Below are 24,647 nucleotides of genomic sequence, written 5' to 3'. Positions count from 1 at the left end.
AGAAGGAATCATCCAACCATCCAGGAGGTCTTGGATATCACAGGCCATGAGATCTCGCCCGGTTCCCCCACTACTGAGCAGGGGCGGCTCTAGCCATTTCGCCGCCCCAAGCACGGCGGCACGCAGTGGGGGGTGCTCTGCCGGTCGCCGGTCCCGCGGCTCCGGTGGCCTCCCGCAGACGTGCCTGTGGATGCTCCACCGGAGCCGCCTGCCGCCCGACCGGCAGAGCGCCCCCCATGGCAGCCGCCCCAAGCACGCGCTTGGCGTGCTGGGGCCTGGAGCCGGCCCTGCTCCTGAGCCCAAAGTCTTGACCTGCGGTTCTCAAACGGTGGGTCGTGACTCCGTGTCGAGCAGGGGGCTGAAGCCCCGAGGGACTACACTATTGTGCACCACAGGGCCCCGTCTCCTCCTCTCACCCTCCCCAGCCCCTACTGAGATATAGACACGACACACGGGATAACAACCTACCATACCCACCAGACCAACCCACGGTAGAGCAGCAACCCTTCAGTAACAACCGGCTCTTCACAGGGTATATCGCAACAATGCTACGGGAACAACTACCCCAACACACAGTGTATGTATACCAGCAACCCGACCTTAGCCACCATCCCCACACCCAGCACACAGCAACACCCCCCACGGGAACAATCGTGCTCACGCAGGAGGTATATAGGGTGACAGCAAATGTGAAAAATCGGGACAAGGGGTGGGGGGGTAATAGGAGCCTATATAAGAAAAAGACCCAAAAATCGGGACTGTCCCTATAAAATCGGGACGTCTGGTCACCCTAGAGGTATAGTAACACCCCAATATTAAAACCTGTCCCCAGGCAGGATGTAGAGTAACAACCGTGGAGTAAAAATCATCCCCACACACACAGTAGACCATCAACCCTCAGACTTCCCCCAGGATCACTCCATAACCAACCATACACACACACACACACACACACACACACACACACACACACACACACACACACACACAAGCAACAATCCTACATTATCAACCATCACCACAGTATATAGCAACACCTCTACGGCAGTAAACACACACACACACACACACAAGCAACAATCCTACATTAACAACCATCACCTCAGTATATAGCAACACCTCTACGGCAGCAAACACACACACACACACACACTAGCAACATCTTACATTAACAACCATCCCCACAAACAGCATTTAGCAACAATCCTACATTAACAACCATCACCACAGTATATAGCAACACCTCTACGGCAGCAAACACACACACACACACACACACACACACACACACACACACAAGCAACATCTTACATTAACAACCATCCCCACAAACAGCATTTAGCAACAATCCTACATTAACAACCATCACCACAGTATGTAGCAACACCTCTACAGCAGCAAACACACACACACACACACAGAGTGCATATCGGCCGCACACACTGCATATTGACTTCTTAGCAATATAAGCCATCTCTATATACTGGGTTACAGCAACAATCTGACCTTAAATACCACCAGGGGGTGGGTGGGGGGGTGTAGCAACATTCCTACAATATCAACCGTTCCCCCGGTTATTGCATAGAAGCAACCACACGTTCACCACCACCACACCCACAGTGTGGAGCAGCGATCTGACATTAATAACTATCCTCACACACAGGGGATAGCAACATCCGTCCCATAGCAACCCTCCCCACGTGGACTGCAGAGAAACAACCCTACACTACTAACCAGCCCCACACACAGGGGATAGCAACAGCTCTACAGTAACACACATTTGCACACACAGTACAACAACCCAACATTAACAACCATGTATACACACACTATACCTGATGATAGGGAAAATTTGCCCCCCCTGTCCAGCCTAGGTTATTATTTGCTTGCAGCATTTATAGTATTAGGCCCAAAGGCCTATAGTCTAGACAACTGTTATATATAAAGCCAAGGTTTGCATTTCTGCTTTTAATATGTTTATCTGTACAGAGGGCATTCAGGGAAAATGAGGAACCAAAAGAAGGAAATAAGATAGGAGTGTTCAGCTTGTTTTTGCTTTCTGTATGAATTTTAGCTGGCATAAGTAACCGCAGAGAAGGGGTCTTAAGACTGGCAGACCACCAACGAAAACTGCCCAAAAACAATGAAAGGAAAAACCATATATGGAAGAAGATTGCAGTAGCTTGCTTATGTTATAAGTGTTACTCCCAAATAAGGGAATTTTAAGAAAATGCTAATTTGCGGTTTTAACCTATATAAGTGTGATAAGAATTGAAACAGGCAGAGGGGAGCTTAACCCTTATAGGGGAATACGCTACCTCTCTCCCTGCATGCATGCTTGTACTCCAATAAAGTGCCTCAGGCTGCCTGATTCTAAATTCAAAGGTGTGGTCAATTTTTCCACAACAATTTGGGGGCTCGTCCGGGATCCACAGATGACATCCCTGAATCGGAGGACTCCTTCCAGACCCGGGCCCATCTAACAGGTAAGAGACCTTTTGAAATCTCAAGAGGGGTCTGAAGGAGGACTGATCCGTAGGCTCCGGCAGGGTAAGTCACAAGCTGGATCTGAACTTTTAACATCAGGCAGGCCAGACGCCTTTTCTTGAGGTTGGTTTGACCGTGTAAATCCCGGCGTGGTAACGAGTCCGGAGTTGGTTGGTTGGTTGTTTGGAAGTGCCGGCAAGCTCAAGCCTCGGACCCGCTCCTTTTCGTCCGAGGAACTGATAGCCTTTTTTGGGGTTCGGGGGTCCCGGAGCCACCAGGTTGGGAGGGACCAGAGCAGTATTCGCCCTGGCGACTGTGCCAGGAACGTGCCTGTATGTGTGAAGGCCATGCGGCCAGTGTGATTGTCAGTTGTGGGAAGATGCCCCACAACCCTGCTTGAAGAGAGACTGTGGAAGCTTCCCCGACTGGCAGGCCTTGGTGAGTGGCTAACCAGTCAGGGTGCTTGTGTGTTCCCCATCCTGTTGCCCTTTACCCCTCCACGTCCCCATGATCCTGTGACCGCTCTTTGAGCACTGCCTTCACCGAAGGCCGCAGGGTCCCTTTGTTTCCCCCCCGGAGCTATAAGCTCCCTTCCCTTCTCGGAGAGGAGGGAAGCCCCAGGGAAACTGCACCGTCAGCTCGGAAGCTGCTGCAGCACCGTTGGCTTGAAGGCTGGTGCTCAGGGCTGAAGAGAGACGTGCGGAGACCACGGGCTTTTCTGTTAGCCCGCCCCCCTTACCCGCTCGCCCTGTAGGTTTGGCAGAGGTGGTATCCCGAGCCTCGGAACCTGCTCCCTTGTGTTCCTGCCATGGGCAGGTCGGTGGGCCACTGGTGATAGAACCGGGGCAGTCCTAATAAGCATTCCTTGTGTGATTGGCTTGAGTAGAAGCAAGAGCTGGAGTGAGAATGCGGTCCGGAGGGTCAAAAGCCATTCCGGTCCCACCTAAAGGCACGCCTGCTGCTTATATGTATGTACATTATGGTTCGTTGACGTGTGAATATTTAGAGAAATGGAATTGGTATACTAGGGATGATTTGAAACTGCAGTTTCCCCTGGAGGGAAGTTTTGACCTTGACAAGATTGTACACCTCAGGGGTGCACTCCTTGTCAACGCCATGCTTGTGTTGTGAAGGTTGTTTTGTGTTGGTTATAGGTTTGGGGTTAGAACCCCCTCCGAGGTAGAAGCCACTATGGACCCTGGGAAGTGAGTAACCCCAGAGTGGCCCTAGAGATAAGGTTGGCCAAGGCTCTCGTCAGTAATAGGCAGACAGTGGAGGGGCCGTAAAACTAGCTGCCAGTAATTGGAGCTAAAAGCCCGTAGGTGTGTCAGTGAATCCTGAAATAATTAAGAGTTACACCCTGACTGATGGTGACAGGGGCGGAAGGGCACATGGTAAATGTGGTATGTTTTATTGTGTGTTTTGTCTACTGTGCTAGCATGTCTGTTAGGTGTTTTATATTTAGCCCTTTAGGGATGCCTGTCAGCTGGGTTGTAATTGTCTGCCCGGTATCCATAATGGGGGCATGGGGGAATCTAAGCAGATTCCCATGCCAGAGAAGGGCACTCCTGCCACGTATATATACCCAAATTATGGTCCTAGGAAGTAGATAGGAAGCTGCTGCCCAGCCCCCACAGGCCCCGAGGGTAAGAAATATCAAAAAGATTTGTTTTGTGAATTAAATTCTGTAATCACCAAATGGTGTGTATCTGGATGTGTCTGATCCCGCTCACAATGAGGTCCTGACAGGTTTTCAGAAGGATACTCTACAGGAGCAGACCGACCCCGGCCCTTCCTCGTTGCAACAGGAACAGCTGGTGAAGGTCTCTCCCTCCCTGCGGGCATTGTGAGCTGATCATGCCAACCAGGTTGGGCACATTAGGGCTGCCCAACTGGCTGAAATTTTGCCTAAACCCAGCAAGACCACTTCCCAAAGTGTAGTAGAACCCTCTCTCAAAGTGGACCGAGAAGGGAATTTTACTATGCTGTTGATGCTGTTGTTTTTTTTACCTTTCCCATTGTCTGTAGCCCTGTTATTATTCTTTCTTATAATGTACCGGTGCTGAGGTGTTGTTATCGCCTCAAAAGAGGATTGTATCAAGTCCGGACATAGAAAAATGTTGTTATTAAATAAAATGCATCAAGATGTAATGTGGGTATGTAAATAGCTGTATATAAATAGATAAATGGGGGTTCAGTCAAAAGGCCCACCCTCCTTGCTAAATTGGTAGTGAAACAATGCCTGTGCCCATGAAAAGAACTAACGTAGCAAGAAAAAAAAGGATCGGGCCCATATAAGCAGGCAACCGCAGTTTGAGGAAGTTAAAAGAAGGAAAGTTAAAAATTAACTCTGTAGTTATTGGAGGAAATTAAGCAATAAGACTGTCTGTGAATAATCCAGGCAAGAGGTTATTTAAGTAAAATCATTTGACTGTAAAAGATAGTAAATTTTGTTAAAACCACGTATGGTAGGTACAACCTGTGTTTTATAATAAATTGGTGTTGTTTTGGGGTTATAAAAACAAACAAACAGAAACTAGTGTTAATTTTGGAATTTAGTATTTAATCCTTAAGGTAATGTAATGTGTTATAAAATTTTGGTAAAAGATTTTAAATCTGTTTTGGTAACAAATAGCAAATAAAAGCTGTAGTAAGTACCCCACACTAAGCCTTAAGGTGGCTCTATGCAATCAACGGTTACGTTGTCAAGGGAAAGCCAATATGGATTGTGTTTTCCATTTAAAAATCAACATGTATTTAAAAACAGAAGTTAAAAGATAAAAACCATTAAAACCTGACCTGTCTATAAAACAAATACAGGAAATATGGGGAGTAATTTGAGTAATTCCTCAGTTTTGCCTACAATCAGTACGGGTATTTATAAAGGAAAATTATTTAGATTAATTATATGTTTAAATGTTTTAATTGTAAGTATGTGTTAATTTTAGTAAAGTATTTTCTGTAAAAAGACAAATGCCAAAACTGCTGTAAAACTTTGGCATACCTGTGAGTAGCAACAGTGATTGTGAACTTAATATATTGGACAAATTGTAATAAGTTATGTGCAGCTTCATAGATCTAGTATGGTAACATGCCTTTTGAAGGCCACTCCCAATTGAAAGGCCTAATTAAGCTTTTTTACAATTTGTACCAGGGCACCTAATGCAACTATCAACAGTGCCCTGCTGGCTTTGGCTCAGATGGACATTTATTTAATACATAACACAATGCTTAATTATTGCAAGAGACTAATGAAATGTGTTAGGTCTTTTTATATATAGTAGCTCTGCTGCTTGCTGAAACCAGAAGGCTGAATCTACATGGAGGTCCACCAGTGAGAAACTACCCTGGCCTCATTCTGAAAGACCCTTATCAAATCCTGTTAATTGCCAACACCGCTGTGAAGTGTCGAAAACTGACTACCTGCCCATGTTTCTCACTGTAATGGCTCTCCGACTGATGATCGGTCTATCCTTCCTTCTGGCGTTGTTGCTCCTTCTAAACAGCAGGAGTGAAGGACAAGGTAAAAATGTGGCAACCTTTCCTTTGTCGGCTGACAGACCCACTGAGCCTTTGAATCTTGCTGAGAAAACAACCTCTCCACCTAAGGACATAATAAAGCCTCCAAGCAGGCAAGGTGATTGTACTAGTAACCTCTCCCTTGCCGCCTCACTGCCGGACAGCTAAGTGAATTAAGACTACGAAATCTCGAAGAATAGCTTGCGGAAGCTAGCCAAAACTACCTGAAAATGAAACTTGTTAAAGACACCCTGCCTGAACCTGCGGATACTTCATGCCACCTGTTGCAGCCAGGAGATTGGGTCTACCTTAAAGTGCACCAACGGAAATCCTCCCTGGCACCTCGGTGGAAGGGCCCTCACCAGGTGCTGTTGGTTACTCACATGGCAGTCAAGTACCAGGGATTCCCACGTTGGGTCCATGCCTCTCACTGTAAAAAGGTTACCCCACCTCTGGATCCCACTACGGCACCCTTCGTTCCTAAGGTTCAAAATCAAGTCGCTAAAAAGGACTATAATCCAGTAGGACATTCTTTAACACCTAAGCCCCAGGACGAGGAGCCAAGATATAATCTCAGGAAAAGACTTTAACGGAGAACTAGGAAAAGACTTATTTCCAATCTGTTAAGAGACTCATTGCAATGGCTGATCCAAGAGCAAAAATCAAAGAATCAGCCATGGTGCGAAAGTGGCTTATGCCGTCCCTTTGGTTTATTTGTGTAACTATGTTTTTTTATTGCTTTTGAATCTTCATGATACCCTTATGTTTTTTTGGATGTCAGGGAAAGTTAATGCACCCGTTACCCCGATCCCTATAACATCTTTAAGTCCCCCCTTACGGAAGACCGAACCGATCTTGTACAAAACAAAACCAACCCCACCCACAAAGCCATGTCCAGCCCCAGTAAAGAAAAGGATAGCGCGGTCGGCTGAGGTGAGGAAGGGAATTACACCTTTGACCATGAAAGATATAGAGAATTGGCCCTGGTATAAAGGACGCAATATAGTCCACTGGCAGGGGGGAACATGTGGAATATATTCTTGGGAATGTGGTACCGAATGGCTGGCAGGATTTATCCCACAAGCTGCACATTGTACTAAGGGCCAAGTACCATACCCATGTCAAACTATTCCCTACTTGTTATCGGAACCTAATCCTTCCTTTTTAACAGCCCCAACAAGACAAATTGTTCCTACCCTCCATCCCCGCCCCCACCAAGAACACAACATGACCTTTGACGATTTTACATGGCCTAGGCCCTCTTCTATTAGCAATTTATTTTCTTATTGTTCAACCAAATTAGTTTTTTGCTCAAGGCCACCTTTACCAGCGGGTAATGGAGTGGGAACCTTTGGGAACTGTACGTGTTCATTCTATTAACGTTTCTGTTTATTATACTACCACACCCACAAAAACCGTTTCCTTTATGCAACAGTGGGGAAAGGATACAGATGCAATGTTATTCCCTGGCCTGTGTCAAACCCTTAATACCCAGGGTACCTTTTGTTTCCTAATCACCCAGGTGACAGTAGATGCTGTAACCACCCATAGACGATGTTCCACGCAAACCAAATTTTTGTGCAAAGAAACTTTCCCTCTCACTGAAAATATTATATGTACTCTTGTTCAATTTACCCCTACACATACTGTTAACGAGACCATATCTAAGCAGGGTGTACAAGTCCACCCCCAACAGTTGTGGTATGAACCTTTGGAAACTATTGATCCCGAGGGATTTAAATGGACTATACTTAATGCCACATTAGGGACTATTAGGTTTATATTGCTTTTGACATTAGGGACTATTAGGTTTATATTGCTTTTGACTCATTTTCAAATTGCCACCATTTATCCTAATTGTACCCGGGGGGTGGCCATCCCACTAGTATTATAACGTGTTTGGATCCATAAGTCTAGGAAAAGGAGGGATCTTCCTAACGCATTGTGGAAGGGGGCAAATAGTGTTGCCTCCGCTTGGAGTGTCTATAAGACCTATCAACATGAAAATAGATTGGGACAATTGGAACAAGCAGCGGGTTTTATTACCGGGGCACAGATCACTGGGATCAAGGCCGGGGTTGGAGAACTACATTTAATCTCCACCCTTAGTGTCATCACCCACGACATGTTAAGCCAAATGATCCGGAGCGTTTCTGAAGCTGGGAAGGCATCGCAGTGGGACCACGCATGTGCAGAGGTACAAGAATTCCTTAATGCCCAATTAAATTCTATTCAAGAAGACCTCAAGCACCAAACTTGGCCCACTGCCCTTACAGATACTTCGGGCGTGCCACCTGACTTATGACCATGGAAACATACATGGAGATTCTCAGGATGGAATTGCTTAAGCTCATATTGCTCCTTCCAGGCTTATGGTCCTGTGAAAGGTGTTTGGGCCCCCACTTACCGCATTCTCCCTGGACCTTGGGGAGGTTGCTTGTGGGACTGGGTAATCCACCGAGATGTGTGGGAAGTTAAGCCACCCCACGGCCCCAATCGGTTTTTGCTCGGTGCCACGGAAATAAGACCTGATCTTTGGATAAGATTGGGTAATTTGTGGACTTTATGGCCTTTAGAACCGCCCCAATTGCAGTGTATTCGTAAGCTTAGCCCTGGAGAGATTATTACTATACATGAGCACATATGTTGGGAAGGTAGCGGAAACTTAACGAATCTCGCTCCCCAGCCCATTATCCAATCCAATAATAGTTGCATAATAGTTAACTCATTTCACTTAAGGGATTCAATTTTTAATTTAATTACTGACTCTGGCACGCATGCAATTTATTGGCCGGCGGAAAAAAAAAATATCAACTTTTTTTGTCTTTTATTATTCCAGTTAATTGGACTGCCCTAGTATATGATCGATTTTCCTCTTTAATGTCTCTTTTATCACAAATTCAACACATTTTTTAACTACAAGGGCGGATTTACATCCTTGAAAACATATACAACACTGAACTGCATGCCTTTCAAACAACTCATAGAGTTACAACTCTCTGTACAGACACAGATATCCTTTGTTTTATTATTCAAATTTTATACTCCCGGACCCATAGGTACATTTTATGGGGTCTCTTAGGCGGATTGTTGTTGTGTTTTTGTCTTTGTTTTTGTTGTTTTTGTTGTCCCCGTTTAATACCCATTTTTTATAAACCCTCTCCCCGGGTGACCCTCGTTCCATTGAGAGAAATAGATGTGGACCTTTGCCCCCCTGACTCCCTTCTTAACCTGAATATACGCCCCATTGCTGAAAGTAATTTTTTAGAGAACCTTCAGGAAATTGAAGTTATTAACCTAGACATTCAGGACCTAATGCATATTCAGGTCTAAATGGGTTGATGCCTATGAAAATAGGCATCAAAAAGGAGGGGATGATAGGGAAAATTTGCCCCCCCTGTCCAGCCTAGGTTATTATTTGCTTGCAGCATTTATAGTATTAGGCCCAAAGGCCTATAGTCTAGACAACTGTTATATATAAAGCCAAGGTTTGCATTTCTGCTTTTAATATGTTTATCTGTACAGAGGGCATTCAGGGAAAATGAGGAACCAAAAGAAGGAAATAAGATAGGAGTGTTCAGCTTGTTTTTGCTTTCTGTATGAATTTTAGCTGGCATAAGTAACCGCAGAGAAGGGGTCTTAAGACTGGCAGACCACCAACGAAAACTGCCCAAAAACAATGAAAGGAAAAACCATATATGGAAGAAGATTGCAGTAGCTTGCTTATGTTATAAGTGTTACTCCCAAATAAGGGAATTTTAAGAAAATGCTAATTTGCGGTTTTAACCTATATAAGTGTGATAAGAATTGAAACAGGCAGAGGGGAGCTTAACCCTTATAGGGGAATACGCTACCTCTCTCCCTGCATGCATGCTTGTACTCCAATAAAGTGCCTCAGGCTGCCTGATTCTAAATTCAAAGGTGTGGTCAATTTTTTCCACAACACTGTATAGTGCCCGTCATCCACACCCACAGCATAGAGTTACAATCCTATATTAGCCACTGTTGACACGTACAGTTTATTACAACCGCACCCACACACCATCTGTAGCGGCAACCCTACAGTAACAACCGTCCACAAAGTGTACATGAGAACAGCCAGACTGGGTCAGACCAAAGGTCCATCCAGCCCAGTGTCCTGTCTGCCGACAGTGGCCAATGCCAGGTGCCCCAGAAGGAATGAACAGAACAGGGAATCATCAAGTGATCCATCCCCTGTCGCCCGTTCCCAGCTTCTGGCAAACAGAGGCTCGGGACACCATCCCTGCCCGTCCTGACTAATAGCCACTGATGGACCTGCCCTCCATGAATTTATCTAGTCCTTTTTTGAACCCTGTTATAATCCTGGCCTTCACACCGTCCTCCGGCGAGGAGTTCCACAGGTTGTCAGTGTGTTGTGTGAAGAAATACTTCCTTTTATTTGTGTTAAACCTGCTGCCTGTTCATTGGGTGACCCCTAGTTCTTGTGTTATGAGCAGGAGTAAATAACACGTCCTGATTTACTTTCTCCACAGCAGTCATGATTTTATAGACCTCTACCAAGCCCCCCCCACCCCAGTTGTCTCTTTTCCAAGCTGAAAAGTCTCAATCTTATTAGTCTCCCCTCATACGGCCGCCGTTCCATCCCCGTCACCATGTAGAGCAAAGACCTTACCATAAAAGTGGTGCAGCCACGCGGCTGCCGGGCATCGGGTTTGGATCATTTTTGGTGGTGCCCAGAACGGGTCCAAGCAGAGCCGTCCCGTCCACAGGACGGAACAGGGCAACCACCCCGGGCCCCACGCTTTGGGGGGATGTGGGGTCCAGGACGGCCTGGGGGCTTAGCGAGGGCAGCAGCGAGTCGGCCCCAGCCCGCCCCTGCTCTGCTCTCTCCCCGCCCCCACTTCCCCCGTTCCCCCAAAGCCCCCCCTCTTTCCGGTTTCCGCCCCGAGTGACACCAGGAGCCGGCAGGGCGGAGCGGGGCAGGCTGGGGCTGGGTCACTCGCTTGCTGCTCCCCCGCTAACCCCCCAGGCCAGAAGGGACCCACTAGATCGTCTCCTCTGACCTCCTGTCCCACCTCACAGGGCCCCACACGCTAAAGCCAGCGACCGAATCGAGACCCAGGGGGTCTCCCAGGCCACAGGAGACTGGGCTACGAGGCGCCACAGGCAGAGACGGGGGGACCGAGGTGACCCAGTGTCCGAGGCAGGGAGAGCCGGAGAATCCTGGCACATGTCCCGCACCCAGGGGAAGGCGAAAAGCCCTCGAGGCCACTTCCAATCTGACCTGGGGAGGGCGCGGGGGGGTGAGTTAGACCCTGCATGCCAGCAAGTCCCACCCAAGAGGGACAACGCCCTGGGCCACCCCGCCCAGCGTCCCGTCTCCAGCCATGGGCATCCCTGAGGTTTCAGAGGAAGGAGATTTTAAAAAAAAAAAAGTTACCCCTCTTCCACGCCCCCACTGCCTCAGAGGGAAACTGAGGCAGCGGGTGGGGCCTGACCCTGGATGAAGAGAGACCCTGCCCCGGACACAGTTCCAGGGCAGAGTGTCCCTCCGTCCCCTTGCAGGTTTCAGCCCCTGCATCTTCACTGCTTACGGAGACCGTGCCCAGGGCTACCCCCCCCCCCGGGTACCAGTGCTGCGGCCCCCGTGGGTCCGACTGGGACTGGCCCCCGTGGGTCTCCCCTCTGTGCCCACGGGGGAATCCAGTGCCCCGGGGCAGCCTGCTCCAATCAGAGCCTCCCCACCCCGCAAGGGGAGGACCCAGCCGGTCCAGCTCCGTCGGCCCCACCAGTGGTGTCCGTGCATCTGTCTGTCCCCCCCTCCCCGCCCCCACCTCTGGACACACAGGGCCCTTTTAACGAGTTATCCGTCGGGTTCACGGCCTCGCCGAGGCCGGAAGGGTCTTCCCAGCGGCGAGCTCCGGGCTCCCTGTTCACCCTCCCCCCACCCCCCAGCCCTGGACGTTTAACCCACTATAACCACCCAGCCGCCACTTGCCAGATCCAGCCGTCCGGCGACCTGCACCACTATCAGACCACCTAGCAAAACGCCCCACTATTTAACCCGAATTCAAGCACCCCCAAAACTTCACCCACGACAGCCCTCACCCCCCCCCCGAGGGATTCGGCGACTGTTTCACACCACAGTCCATCGACTCACAGGAGCCCCACGGCGGTTAGCGCACGGCAAGCTAGCGGCGGGCCATAGATTCACTCGCTGTGCTCCATTGACAGGGTCTGGAAGCCGCTCGCCAGACCCAGGGTCTCCAAGAATACAGAACGGGAGGTGGGAGAATTTTCCGTTTCGCCCCCGGGATTCGCATCCAAAGCGACGGGGGCGATTCTTCCTCTTTGCCAAAGAGCAGGGGGAGGAGACCAGGGAAGACCCCTGTCTCTCTGGAAAAAAAATCCAAACTTTTTAACAAGGGGGAGCTTCAAACCGAAAGGGAAAACTCTGCATGGCGTTTGCCCCCTTCTCCAGCGGCGAAAACAATGGAGAAAAGTTTTCCTTTTGTTCTCCAGTTCGTTCGCAGTGGCCCCCTCTCTTTTTAAAAAAGTTTTGATTCAAACTTTTTCCTTTCTTCTTTTACAACAAAATAAAAAAAGAAACTTCTGGAGGGAAAAATGAATTTTCTTTGTTGACAATTGGTTTTTTTTCCCAGCAGCCCCTGGGATAGCCATCAGCCCCTGTCACCGTTATCAGCTCAGCTCACCCTGTCTGGTTCGACTCCCATTAGATCCTCCTCCCCACCTCCGACCCGCTCCATTTTCAGCCCTTTTCAGCCCCCGGTAGCCACCAGAGCCAGGAGGGACCATTAGCTCAATCTAGTCTGATCGCCGCTGTGTCACACAGGCCGGAGAGTCCCACCCAGTTCCCCCTGTGCCGAGCCCAACGACTTCCCGAGAGGCCCCCAAGTCTGGAGCTGAAGACGCCAAGAACCGGAGAATCCTTAACAAGCTCACAGCCAAAGCTGCGGCTTTAAACCCATTTCGTTCAGCCGCTGCCAACCCTGGGCGGACGCCGCTTAATCCAATTGAAACCCGGCTTAGCCGTATCGATTTAATCCGATTTCTGCCAAGCCCGGTTGAGCCAGGTTTAAGGGATCTCGAAGCAGCTGCACTTTTCGCCGGGGGCTTTGTCGGCGCGCCGCGCCCGCGTCGTTTGCCACGCAGCCCGCCGGCGTGAGAGGCGGCATCCTCGCGGTTTCAGGCTCAGGGGAGAGCGACCCCACGTGTGTGTGAACGCAACCCAGATCCACCCGCAGCCCCCGCCACGGCTTCCCTCAAATTGGCTCAGAGGTGAAAATCTGCGCCTGGCCGACGCGCCGCTCCATTTCCAGCGGTTCGCTGGCGCGACGCGGGTGCTCTGGCAGCTCTCACGCAGTATCTGGTGCTCTTCCCGCCCAGCCCTGGGCTCCATATCCTTAGAGAGGCCCAGAGCCCAGAAGGAACCATTAGATTATCCAACCTCCTGTACATCTCAGGCCATAAAATTCCTCCCATCTTCCACGTCGCTGCGAGACGGAGGGGGGTCCATCAATCCCCATGGGAGTTCAGCCCAGCGGTGAATCCCCCCTGCCCTGCCCCCGGTTCAAAATTGCACCCAATTTCTTTTTAGATATATATAAATCTCGTGATTTTTAACCCAACTTGTGGTTTTCAGGGACGCCATCACCGACGCGAGCTATCCCACCACCGCGAACCGGATTCACACCGGTTTGCGAGTCCACACTCAAACCGGGGCCAATGGCCACTGAGGCAAGGTGGGGATAGAGGGTTGAGGGTCCCCCTGGGAGGGGAGACCCACATTGTGGGGTATTGCTGGGGGCAGCACCCTAGGGTAAGAGGCACCGGGGTCCGGGAGGGACACGGGGCCCTGAGGCAGGCGAGACTCCGGACAGCAGAGGGCGCGCTGAAGCTGCTGAAGAGCTAATTCCCAAGACGACCAGCAGGAGGCGCCGCGGCAGTGAGTCTCACTTCGCCACAGCAAGACAAATCAGCCTCCTGAAAGGGGGAGGGTGGTCTGGACAGGTTGAGAACCACTGTGCTATGGTCATACAAAGAGTTAAATAATAACAGTAAGGTAGAGAAACCGCAAACTTTAGCGCTACGAGCCCTTCATGCGGATATTGGCAAGCAAAGAGCTACATTAAAAAAAAGTTAAGGTTGCAAAATCAAGCCCTGCAAAGTTTGGGGCTGCCAGCACGAAGGTGAGTACCCTTAACTCTGACCCCCAGAGCGTCTGCATGATCATACAGTCAGTAATGCCACGGCCACGTACCATATTTTCCACAAGGCCCCTGCCCGATTCAGGGCACAGGAGAGAGAGGCCTCGCGGAATGAGCAGCTATTCAATAGATCTTTGCATCCGCATTTCTCAAGACCAGATTTACTGCACACCATTCCAGTCCCATTCTGAGGACAGAATTATTCAGGGTCCGACAGGTTTTCCAATGGCCTTCAGCACGCCCATCCCAGAGCGCTCCGTGAGCACGAATAAATGCACGCTGTGGGGCGAGGGGTGGCATTCACCCCATTTTGCAGACGGGGAGCGGCGAAACGCCAAAATCTGCCAAAGCACTCGCTGATTTCGGGTGCCCCATTTGTAAACCAGAAATTTCCTCGTGTGTCGCCTCACAGACCATCCCTACAGGAGACCACCAGCAGGGCTGGGACCTTCAGAGCCACCCCGCGTGCCTCTGCACTTGAGCTGACCAAGTGACTGGTAGCACTAGAAGGCTGTTATCCTCTCCGTGGGCCTCGTCTCCAGAGGGTGACGGAGACACACACGTGGCCAGGGGCATTCACAGCCACCTGGGAACGTGGGGACTCAGGACTAGGGGTGGTCGATTCCCAGGGCTGGAGGGGAGCATGCTCCAGTGGTTACAAACCCTTCTGCCCGAGTTCCCCCCACCTCTCCCTGTTCCCTTCTGCTCCTAACCCACCGCCCAAGGTCCTGCCCCTGTTCCCTTCCCACTTGTACCCCTCTCCGCTCCCCTTATTCCAAAGCCCTCCCGCAGACTTCTGACCCTTCTGCTCATCCCCTTGTTCCTCACCACGCCAGATTGGGCCAGGTTCTCACCGCAATGGCAAAAGGCACTTCCCTGGCCCCAGGGCAACCCCAGCCAAATGCTCCGAAGCGTGGTGTTCCTGGGAAAATCCATCCAGCTCGGCCGAGTGATTAGGCTCTGAAAATCGCTGTTCACACATAAAAATGGCCATAATGGATCCAACCGCTGGTCCATCTAGCCCAGTGTCCTGTCTTCTGACAGTGGCCAGTGCCAGGTGCCCCAGAGGGAGTGAACCGAACAGGGAATCATCAAGTGACCCATCCCCTGTCGCCCATTCCCAGCTTCTGGCAGTCAGCGGTCTAGGGTCACCCAGAGCATGGGGTTGCCTGCCTGGCTAATCACCATGAATTTATCTAATTCTTTCTTGAACCCTGTTATATTTTTGGCCTTCACATCTGCCAGCAACAAGTGCGCCAGGTTGCCTGTGCGCGGTGTGAAGAAATACTGCCTTACGCTTGTTTTAAACCCCGCTGCCTGTTCATTTCATTGGCTGACGCCTGGTTCTTGTGCTGTGTGAAGGCGTAAATAACACTTCCCGGTTCCCTCGCTCCACGCCAGTCATGGTTTTACAGCTCTCGCTCATATCCCCCCGTAGCCGTCTCTTTTCCAAGCTGAGCCGTCCCAGTCTTTTTAATCTCGCCTCACACGGAAGCCGTTCCGCACCCTTGATCGTTTTTGTGGCGCTTCTCCATACGGTTTCCAATTCTGATATATCCTTCTTCGAGATGGGGCGACCAGAACTGCACCCAGTGTTCAAGGTGTGGGCGTATCATGGATTTATAGGGTGGCAATATGACCTTTTCTGTCTTATTCTCTCGCCCTTTCTTAATGGCTCCCAATATTGTTTGCTTTTTTTTGACGGCCGCTGCGCACTGAGTGGATGTTTTCAGAGAACTCTCCACAGTGACTCCAAGATCTTTCTCGAGTGGTAACAGCCAGTTTAGACCCCATCATTTTGGATGTGGCGTTGGGATTCTGTTTTCCAACGTGGGTTATTTTGCATTTATCAACACTGAATTTCATCTGCCATTGCCCTGCCCAGTCACCCAGCTTTGTGAGATCCCTTTGTCGCTCTTCGCAGGCTGCCTGGGACTTAACTATTGTCAGTAGTTTTGTATCATCTGCCAACTTTGCCACCCGTTTTTCCTGTGCATTTATAAGTAAGTGAAGCAGCGCTGGTCCCGGTACAGATCCTTGGAGGACTCCGCTGTTTACTTCTCTCCACTGTGAAAACTGACTATTTCTACCTCCTATTTCTCATCTTTTAACCAGTTACTGATCCATGAGGGGACCTTCCCTCTTACCCCCAGGACAGCTCACTTTGCTTAAGAGCCTTTGGTGAGGGACCTTGTCAAAGTCTCTCTGACGGTCTAAGTCAGGGGTGGGCAACCTATGGCATGTGTGCCGAAGGCGGCACGCGAGCTGATTTTCAGCGGCACTCACGCTGCCCGGGTCCTGGCCACCAGGGTCCAGGGGCTCTGCATTTTAATTTAATTTTAAATGAAGCATCTTAAACATTTTAAAAACCTTATTTACTTTACATACAACGATAGTCTAGTTCTATATTATAGACTTATAGACAGAGACCTTCTAAAAACGTTAACATGTCTGACTGGCATGTGAAACCGTAAATCAGAGTGACTAAATGAAGACTCGGCACAGCACTGCTGAAAGGTTGCCGACCCCTGGTCTAAGTACACCATATCCACCAGATCACCCTGGTCCACGTGGGTGGACCCCCCTCAAAGACTTCTAGTAGATTGGTGAGGCGTGATTTCCGCGTACAAAAGCTGTGTTGACTCTTCCCCACCATATCATGTTCATCCGTGTGTCTGGGAATTTTGTTCTTTACTAGAGTTTTAATCAATTTGCCTGGTACTGAAGTGAGGCTTATCGGCCTGTAATTGCCAGGATCACCTCTGGAGCCACTTTTTAAAATCAGTATTACAATAGCCACCTGCCAGTCATCTGGTACGGAGCCTGATCTCAGCGATAGGTTAAATACCGCGGTCAGTACTTCTGCACTTTCCTATTTGACTTCCTGACGAACTCATGGGTGACACCATCCAGACCTGCTGCTGGCTAATGTGTTGAATTGTTCCCAAAGCACCTCTATTGGCAGGTCAATCTGGTACAGTTCCTCGGGTCTGTCACCTTACAAGAATGGCTCAGGTGTGGGAATCACCCCCAGACCCTCTGCAGCACAAACCGACGGAAAGAATTCATTGAGTTTTTCCACCACAGTCTCGTTTTCCTTGAGTGCTCCTTCAGCCCCTCGATAGTCCAAGCTTCCTCCATCTGAGGGACTTACAGCAAACATTGTTATTTTAGTTTTTGCATCTTTTGCTAGTTGCTGTTCACATTCTTTTTCGGCCTGCCTAATTATACTTTTACACTTGACTTGACAACGAGCTTTTTGTTCCTTTCTCTTTTCCTCAGGAGCATTTGACTTCCAATTTTTAAAAGATGTCTCCTTGTCTCTAATCGCCTCTCTGACTCTGTTGTTTAACCGTGGCAGCATTTTTTATTTATTGTTTTGGTCCTCTTAGAGAGAGAGAGAGAGAGTGTGTGTGTGTGTGTTTAAATCTGAGATACATATACAGTTTAAGCCTCTTTTATGGTGGGTTGTTGGGTTGTTTTTAAAGTTTCCATGCAGCTTGCAGGCATTTCACCCTGGCGACTGTCCCTTTTCATTTCCATTTAATTAGCCTCCTCGCTTTTGCGTAATTCCCCTTTTTGAAGTTAAAAACGACTGTGGTGCTTTTTATTTTCGTATTTCCCCCCCTACAAGGATGTGAAATTTAAGTCCATTTGGTGGCTATTACCGAGTGGTTTAGCTACACTCACCTCTTGGACCAGATCCTGGGCACCACTTAGGACTAAATCAAGAATCGCCTCTCCCCTGTTGGGTCCCCGGCCCAGCTGCTCCAAGCAGCAGTCATTTCGGGTGTCTAGACATTTTCTCTCTGCCTCCCGGGCTGAGGGAGCATGTGCCGTCAGTCTGGGGCTAGCTGAAATCCCCTCTCTAATCTCCCTGAGTCACTATCACCCTCCTGCTAGGTGGTCAGTCGTATACTCCTGCGGCTGCACGCTTGTTATTCAAGCACAGAATTGCTATCGATATAGATTCGACGGGACACTTGGATTCATTTACTATATGACTCGATGTTTTCTTTCACGTGTAGCGCCGCCCCCCCACACCCACTCTGTCATTCTGAGATATTTTTAATCGCTCTGCCCATGCCGCAGGGATTATCGTCAATCCACCAAGTTCCTGGTACATCAGTCGCCTCACGATGCCAGGCACTCAACTTCACCCCTTTTAGTATTTAGACTCCTTGCACTGATCAGGTGGGTCAATATGTAGTTGCCTGCCTTCCTGTGGGGTAATCAAAGGGGACTCTCACGTTTGACGGTTTGTCTTCAGTTCCTACCTGTTCTTTATCGACTTCTCTCCTCTCCTCTTTACTAGGAGCGAGAGATTCCCTTTTAACAGCTCATCCCCTAAGGGTGCGTCCACCCAAACCACATGCACCTCCGCACCCGTCGGCCCTTAGTGTCAAAACTCTTCTGGACTCATACGACCTCAGGGTTGGAAGGGACCTCAGGAGGTATCTAGTCCAACCCCCTGCTCAAAGCAGGACCAAGCCCAACTAAATCAGCCCAGCCAGGGCTTTGTCAGGCTGGGCCTTAAACACCTCTAAGGAAGGAGATTCCCCCACCTCCCTAGGGACCCATTCCAGTGCTTCACCACCCTCCTCGGGAAATATCCAACCTGGACCTCCCCCACTGCAACTTGAGCCCATTGCTCCTTGTTCTGTCACCTGCCCGCACTGAGAACAGTCTAGATCCATCCTCTTTGGAACCCCCCTTCAGGGAGTTTTTAATTTGACATGACAAGAATCTGGCTCCAGTTTGGTTTAGGTGGAGTCCATCCTTCCTGTCAGCGGTGGCTCCAGGAACCAGCGCTCCAAGCGTGTGCCTGGGGTGGCAAGCCGCAGGGGGAGCCCTGCTGGTCGCTGTGAGGGTGGCAGTCAAGCTGCCTTCGGTGGCTTGCCTGCGGGAGGTGCCCGGTCCCGCGGATTCGGCGGCAATTCGGTGGCGGGAACACTGAAGCCGCGGGACCGGCAGACCTCCCGCAGGCATACTGCCGAATCCGCGGCACCGGGGACCTCCCGCAGGCGCACCGCCGAAGCCGCGGGACCGGGGACCTCCCGCAGGCGCCGCGGCCATGGGACCGGGACCTCCGCAGGCGCGCCGGCCACCGGACCGGGGACCTCCCGCAGGCGCGCCGCCGAAGCCACAGGACCGGGGACCTCCCACAGGCACGCCGCCGAAGCCGCGGGACTGGGGACCTCCCGCAGGAGCGCCGCCGAAGCCATGGGACCAGGGACCTCCCGCAGGCATACTGCCAAATCCGCGGGACCGGGGACCTCCCGCAGGCACACCGCCGAAGCCACAGGACCAGGGACCTCCCGCAGGCTGCCACCGGCCGCGGGACTGGGACCTCCGCAGGCTGCCGCCGAAGCCGTGGGACCGGGGACCTCCCGCAGGCGTGCCGCCGATGCCGTGGGACTGGGGACCTCCGCAGGCATGCCACCGGCCGCGGGATCGGGACCTCCCACAGGCGTGCCGCCGGCCGCGGGACCGGGACCTCCCGCAGGCGTGCCGCCCGAAGCCATGGGACCGGGACCTCCCGCAGGAGCGCCGCCGAAGCCTCGGGACCGGGGACCTCCCTCAGGCTCGCCGCCGAAGCCGCGGGACCGGGGACCTCCCGCAGGCTGCCGCCGAAGCTGCGGGACCAGGGACCTCCCGCAGGCTGCCGCCGAAGCCGCGGGACCGGGGACCTCCCGCAGGCTGCCGTTGAAGCCATGGGACCGGGGACCTCCCGCAGGCGCGCTGCCGAAGCTGCGGGACCAGGGACCTCCCGCAGGCTGCCGCCGAAGCCGCGGGACCGGGAGCCGAAGGCAGCCTGCCTGCCGTGCTTGGGGCAGCGAAAAAGCTAGAGCCGCCCCTGCTTCCTGTACAGGTGCCTCCTTTCCCAAAAGGTTCCCCAGTTCCCTAATATACCTAAACCCTCCTCCCTACAGCATCGTCTCATCCACGCATTGAGACCCCGCAGGTCTGTCTAACTGGCCCTGCGCGTGGAACCGGGAGCACTTCAGAGAATGTGCCCATGGAGGTCCTGGACTCCGATCTCTTACCTAGCAGCCTACATCTGGCCTCCAGGACGTCTCTCCTACCCCTCCCCATGTCGTTGGTACCTACACGTCCCACGACCACCGGCTCCGCCCCAGCACTGCGCGTGAGTCCGTCCAGACGTCTCGGGAGGTCCGCAACCTTCACACCCAGCCGTCAATTCACCCTGCAGTTCTCCCGGTCATCGCGAACCCAACTCTCTATATTTCTGATGCTCGAATCGCCCCTGAGTACTACCTGTCTCTTACCTAGCCTCAGTGTGAGAGGACACCATGACCATCCGGAAGGAGGGGCCCAGCTACTGGACTGTCTCCCTCTGCTCCAGCTAGATGTTTTCCTTCCCCGAGACTTTCATCGTCCTCCGCAGCACAGAGGGTGTCAGACCGGGGGTGGGTGAAAGTCTAGGTCCCTCTCTGTCTCCCTCAGCTCCTCCAGTTCAGCCACTCGGGTCTCCAGAGCCCGACCTCGGTCTCGGAGGGTCATGAGCGGCTGGCACCGAATGCCCACGTCCGCCCCCTGCCCAGACGGCGGGTAAGCGGACTCTGCTTTCAGTGCTATAAACCGGACGGGCCCTGCGCTGCGGCTGGACGGCCGCCTGAGTTCAGTTTACTCGTGCGGGGGTTTGTGGGTTTGTGTTCTTTGTGTGTGGGGGGGGGGGGTCTCTGCAAGGGCAGGAAGGGGGTCATTGGCCTAAATTTAGAGAATGTTTATTAGGTGTCTCTGGCTCGCATGCACCCTCTCTCAAGGCCGGGTCTGGCTGCTAAATTGTCCAAAAATGATGTCTGCACGGAGCATGCTCCCGCCCTACAGAGCTCCATCAACCCCACAGAGCATGCTCCTGCCCCACAGAGCGCCCTGAAAGCTGCATGGAGCATGCTCCCGCCCCACAGAGCTCCATCAACCACACGGAGCATGCTCCCGCCCCACAGAGCGCCCTGAAAGCTGCATGGAGCATGCTCCCGCCCCACAGAGCTCCATCAACCACACGGAGCATGCTCCCGCCCCACAGAGCGCCCTGAAAGCTGCATGGAGCATGCTCCCACCCCACAGAGCTCCAACAAGCACACGGAGCATGCTCCCGCCCCACAGAGCGCCCTGAAAGCTGCACGGAGCATGCTCCTGCCCCACAGAGCTCCATCAACCACACGGAGCATGCTCCCGCCCCACAGAGCGCCCAGAAAGCTGCATGGAACATGCTCCCACCCCACAGAGCTCCAACAAGCACACGGAGCATGCTCCCGCCCCACAGAGCGCCCTGAAAGCTGCTCGGAGCATGCTCCCGCCCAGGGGTGAAAGTAACTTAAGGGACTTACTGGTCCGCAGGGCGGCCAGGGGTTCTGAGCAAGGGGGAGGGGGGCTCAAGCAGAAGGGGCGGGGCTTCAGGCAGAAGGGGCGGGGCTTCAGGCAGAAGGGGCGGGGTGGGGCCCTAGGCTGCCCAGCTGGTCTCGCTACAGCTGCCCCTGCGGGTGGCACCAGGCACCAGAACTCAGAGCCCAGACGCCCTCGCCCCGGGGCAGAGGGGAGAGGAGCAGGGGGGCAGGAGAACAGGGCGACCTCTCCAGAATCTGCAGCCGAACCCAGGAGCGGAGGTCAAAGGTCCCAGCCACAGGATGAAATTTCCATTTCCCCCCCACCCCAGTTTATTTTTAACAACCTAGGAAATTAAAGGCAAAGAACCACGTCGCCGAGCGTTACGGCGGCAAAGTCAAGCCCCCAAAAGGTGGGGGAATTCCAGGGTTAATAATAGGGAGTTAACTCTGCCCCCCGCCGCCCCCTCGCTCCGACCTGCTCCGGGGCCTCCACCAGGATCTAGTCTCACATCCGACTTCTCTGCAGGATCCCAAACCGCGGTGAGCGCAGAGCGCCCTGAGATCAGGGTCCCCCAGCTGCTGCCCGGACGCGCCCCCCCCGCCCCCGAAAATGAGATACCAGCCCCAGCGAGCGCTCGGTGACGCGACAAAGAATCTGACCGGCGCTCTCTGTGCTGCCAGCTAGCGTCCCGTGGAGCGCGGGCCAGAGCCCCCGACCCCCCCCCACCCATCTCCCCTCATCCCCCAGCGGGGGAACATCCCTGTCCCTCTCCCAACCCATTTGGAAAGGGCAGACGCTCATGCGGGGCTGGGTTCCTGAGGGAGGGGCTGGGCATTGGGGCTGGGGGGTGTAGGCTGGGTGGGATGGGGGAGGGGCTGTGCAGCAAATCCACGCTTCCTGCCCTCCCTCTGAACCCCCCAGACGTGCCCTGCCCCAAATAGCCACCTGTCGTTCTCCTCACACAGGGGACCCTGATCCCAATACACGTCCCCTCTGCCCCCCGTACAAGCCCCACACCCTCCATCCCCAATACACCCCCCACACCCACTGTACAGACGTGTCCCCTCCCCAACCAGTACAGCCTGCACTGCCCACCCCCAGCCCCAATGCACAGCCCCTCCCCCCCCCCACACAGCCGACACCCCCAGCCCCAATGCACAGCCCCTCCCCACCCACACAGCCTACACCCCCAGCCCCAATGCACAGCCCTCCCCACCCACACAGCCTACACCCCACCCACACAGCCTACATCCCCAGCCCCAATGCACAGCCCCTCCCCACCCCACACAGCCTACCCCCAGCCCCAATGCACAGCCCTCCCCACCCACACAGCCTACACCCCAGCCCCAATGCACAGCCCTCTCCCACCCACAGAGCCTACACCCCACCCACACAGCCTACACCCCCAGCCCCAATGCACAGCCCTCCCCACCCCAATGCACAGCCCCTCCCCACCCCACCCAGCCTACCCCCAGCCCCAATGCACAGCCCCTCCCCACCCCACCCAGCCTACACCCCAGCCCCAATGCACAGCCCTCCCCACCCCAGCCTACACCCCCAGCCCCAATGCACAGCCCTCCCCACCCCACACAGCCTACACCCCAGCCCCAATGCACAGCCCCTCCCCACCCCACACAGCCTACACCCCCACCCACACAGCCTACATCCCCAGCCCCAATGCACAGTCCCTCCCCACCCCACACAGCCTACCCCCAGCCCCAATGCACAGCCCCTCCCCACCCCACACAGCCTACACCCCAGCCCCAATGCACAGCCCTCCCCACCCCACACAGCCTACACCCCAGCCCCAATGCACAGCCCCTCTCCCACCCACACAGCCTACACCCCCACCCACCCAGCCTACACCCCAGCCCCAATGCACAGCCCCTCCTCACCCCAGCCCCAATACACAGCCCCTCCCTCACCCCCAGCCCCAATACACACACACACACACACACACACACACACCAGAACAGTTTGACCGCAAACCCATTAATCTCTCTCACACACACACACGTGCTATTCTGGGGCCTATCAGCCCCCCTCCCCTCAGCCCTGCCCCCCCCTCCCGGAGAAGATACCAGCCTGGGAGGGGGAGGATTAGAAGCAGCTGGGGTGGCGGGGGGGAGAGGAAATGGGGGGACGGATCAGTGGGGGAAGAGGCTTCAGTGCAGGAAAAAAGGAAGGAGAAACCCCCCCTTCCCCCACCCCCACAGCTCAATGGGTCGGCCCGGGCCGCGCTCACCGTCCCCCCCCCCCGGCTCCTCGCAGGGCTCGGGGGCAGAAAGGATGGAGGGATGCGGGGAGGGGGGGATGGAGGGAAGGATGCAGGAAGGAGGGATGCGGGGAGGGAGGGAGGGAGGGAGGGGGGCTGCGGTGACGGAGGGAAGGATGCGGGGGGGGAAGGATGCAGAAATCAGCACCTTGTTGGGGAGGAGGAAGCGGAGTGGCCCCCCCCAGCCCTGGTCCCTCGGATCCTGCTTCTTCCCCTGCTCCGACCCCGGATCCTGCCCGTCTTCCGACGACACAACGCGCCTCCGTCCCCCCCCTCCTCCTCCGACGCTGCTCCCTCCCCTCCTTCCGCCGCCCCCGTCCCCCCCCCCGCCAGGAGCCCGAGCCCCCCCCAGCCCCGAACCCCGCTCCCGCCCGGCCCCTGCTCCGGGCGCTAATTAGGGTTTCCAGTCACACTGCGGTGCAGGGGCCTGCGCTGCTCCCCGCCCCCCCGCCCAGGGCACGTCCCCCCCCAGGCCCTCCCACCCCCGGTTCTCCCCAGCCCAGGGCACGTCCCCCCCCCGGCACTCCCCCCCCCGGCACCTCCCCCTCCCCCCGGTTCTCCCCAGCCCAGGGCACGTCCCCCCCCCAGGCACTCCCCGGCACCTCCCCTCCCCGGTTCTCCCCAGCTCAGGGCACGTCCCCAGGCCCTCCCCCTCCTCCCCCGGTTCTCCCCAGCTCAGGGCACGTCCCCCAGGCACTCCCCCGGCACCTCCCCTCCCCGGTTCTCCCCAGCCCAGGGCACGTCCCCAGGCCCTTTCTCCCAGCCCAGGGCACGTCCCCCCAGGCACTCCCCGGCACCTCCCC

General features: G+C 53.7%; 1 protein-coding gene and 1 long non-coding RNA gene across 2 annotated transcripts in view; one reads left to right on the top strand and one right to left on the bottom strand.

Moving 5' to 3' along the window:
• Window positions 1-24,052, bottom strand: part of LRRC4B (leucine rich repeat containing 4B) — a 28,325-nt gene extending 4,273 nt beyond the window's left edge. The window contains exon 1 of the mRNA XM_039510605.1: window positions 23,993-24,052. The gene's annotated coding sequence lies outside the window, so the exon portion shown is untranslated. The remainder of the gene's footprint in view (window positions 1-23,992) is intronic.
• Window positions 5,809-9,920, top strand: LOC120388644. Its single transcript, XR_005590622.1, has 2 exons — window positions 5,809-7,782; window positions 7,816-9,920. It is a non-coding gene; the product is annotated as an uncharacterized LOC120388644 (long non-coding RNA).
• Window positions 24,053-24,647: the final 595 nt, after the last annotated feature.

The sequence above is a fragment of the Mauremys reevesii genome, linkage group 22 (genome assembly GCF_016161935.1).
Source record: "Mauremys reevesii isolate NIE-2019 linkage group 22, ASM1616193v1, whole genome shotgun sequence".
Taxonomy (NCBI): Eukaryota; Metazoa; Chordata; order Testudines; family Geoemydidae; genus Mauremys; species Mauremys reevesii.
This window is presented reverse-complemented; position numbering and strand designations above follow the sequence as displayed.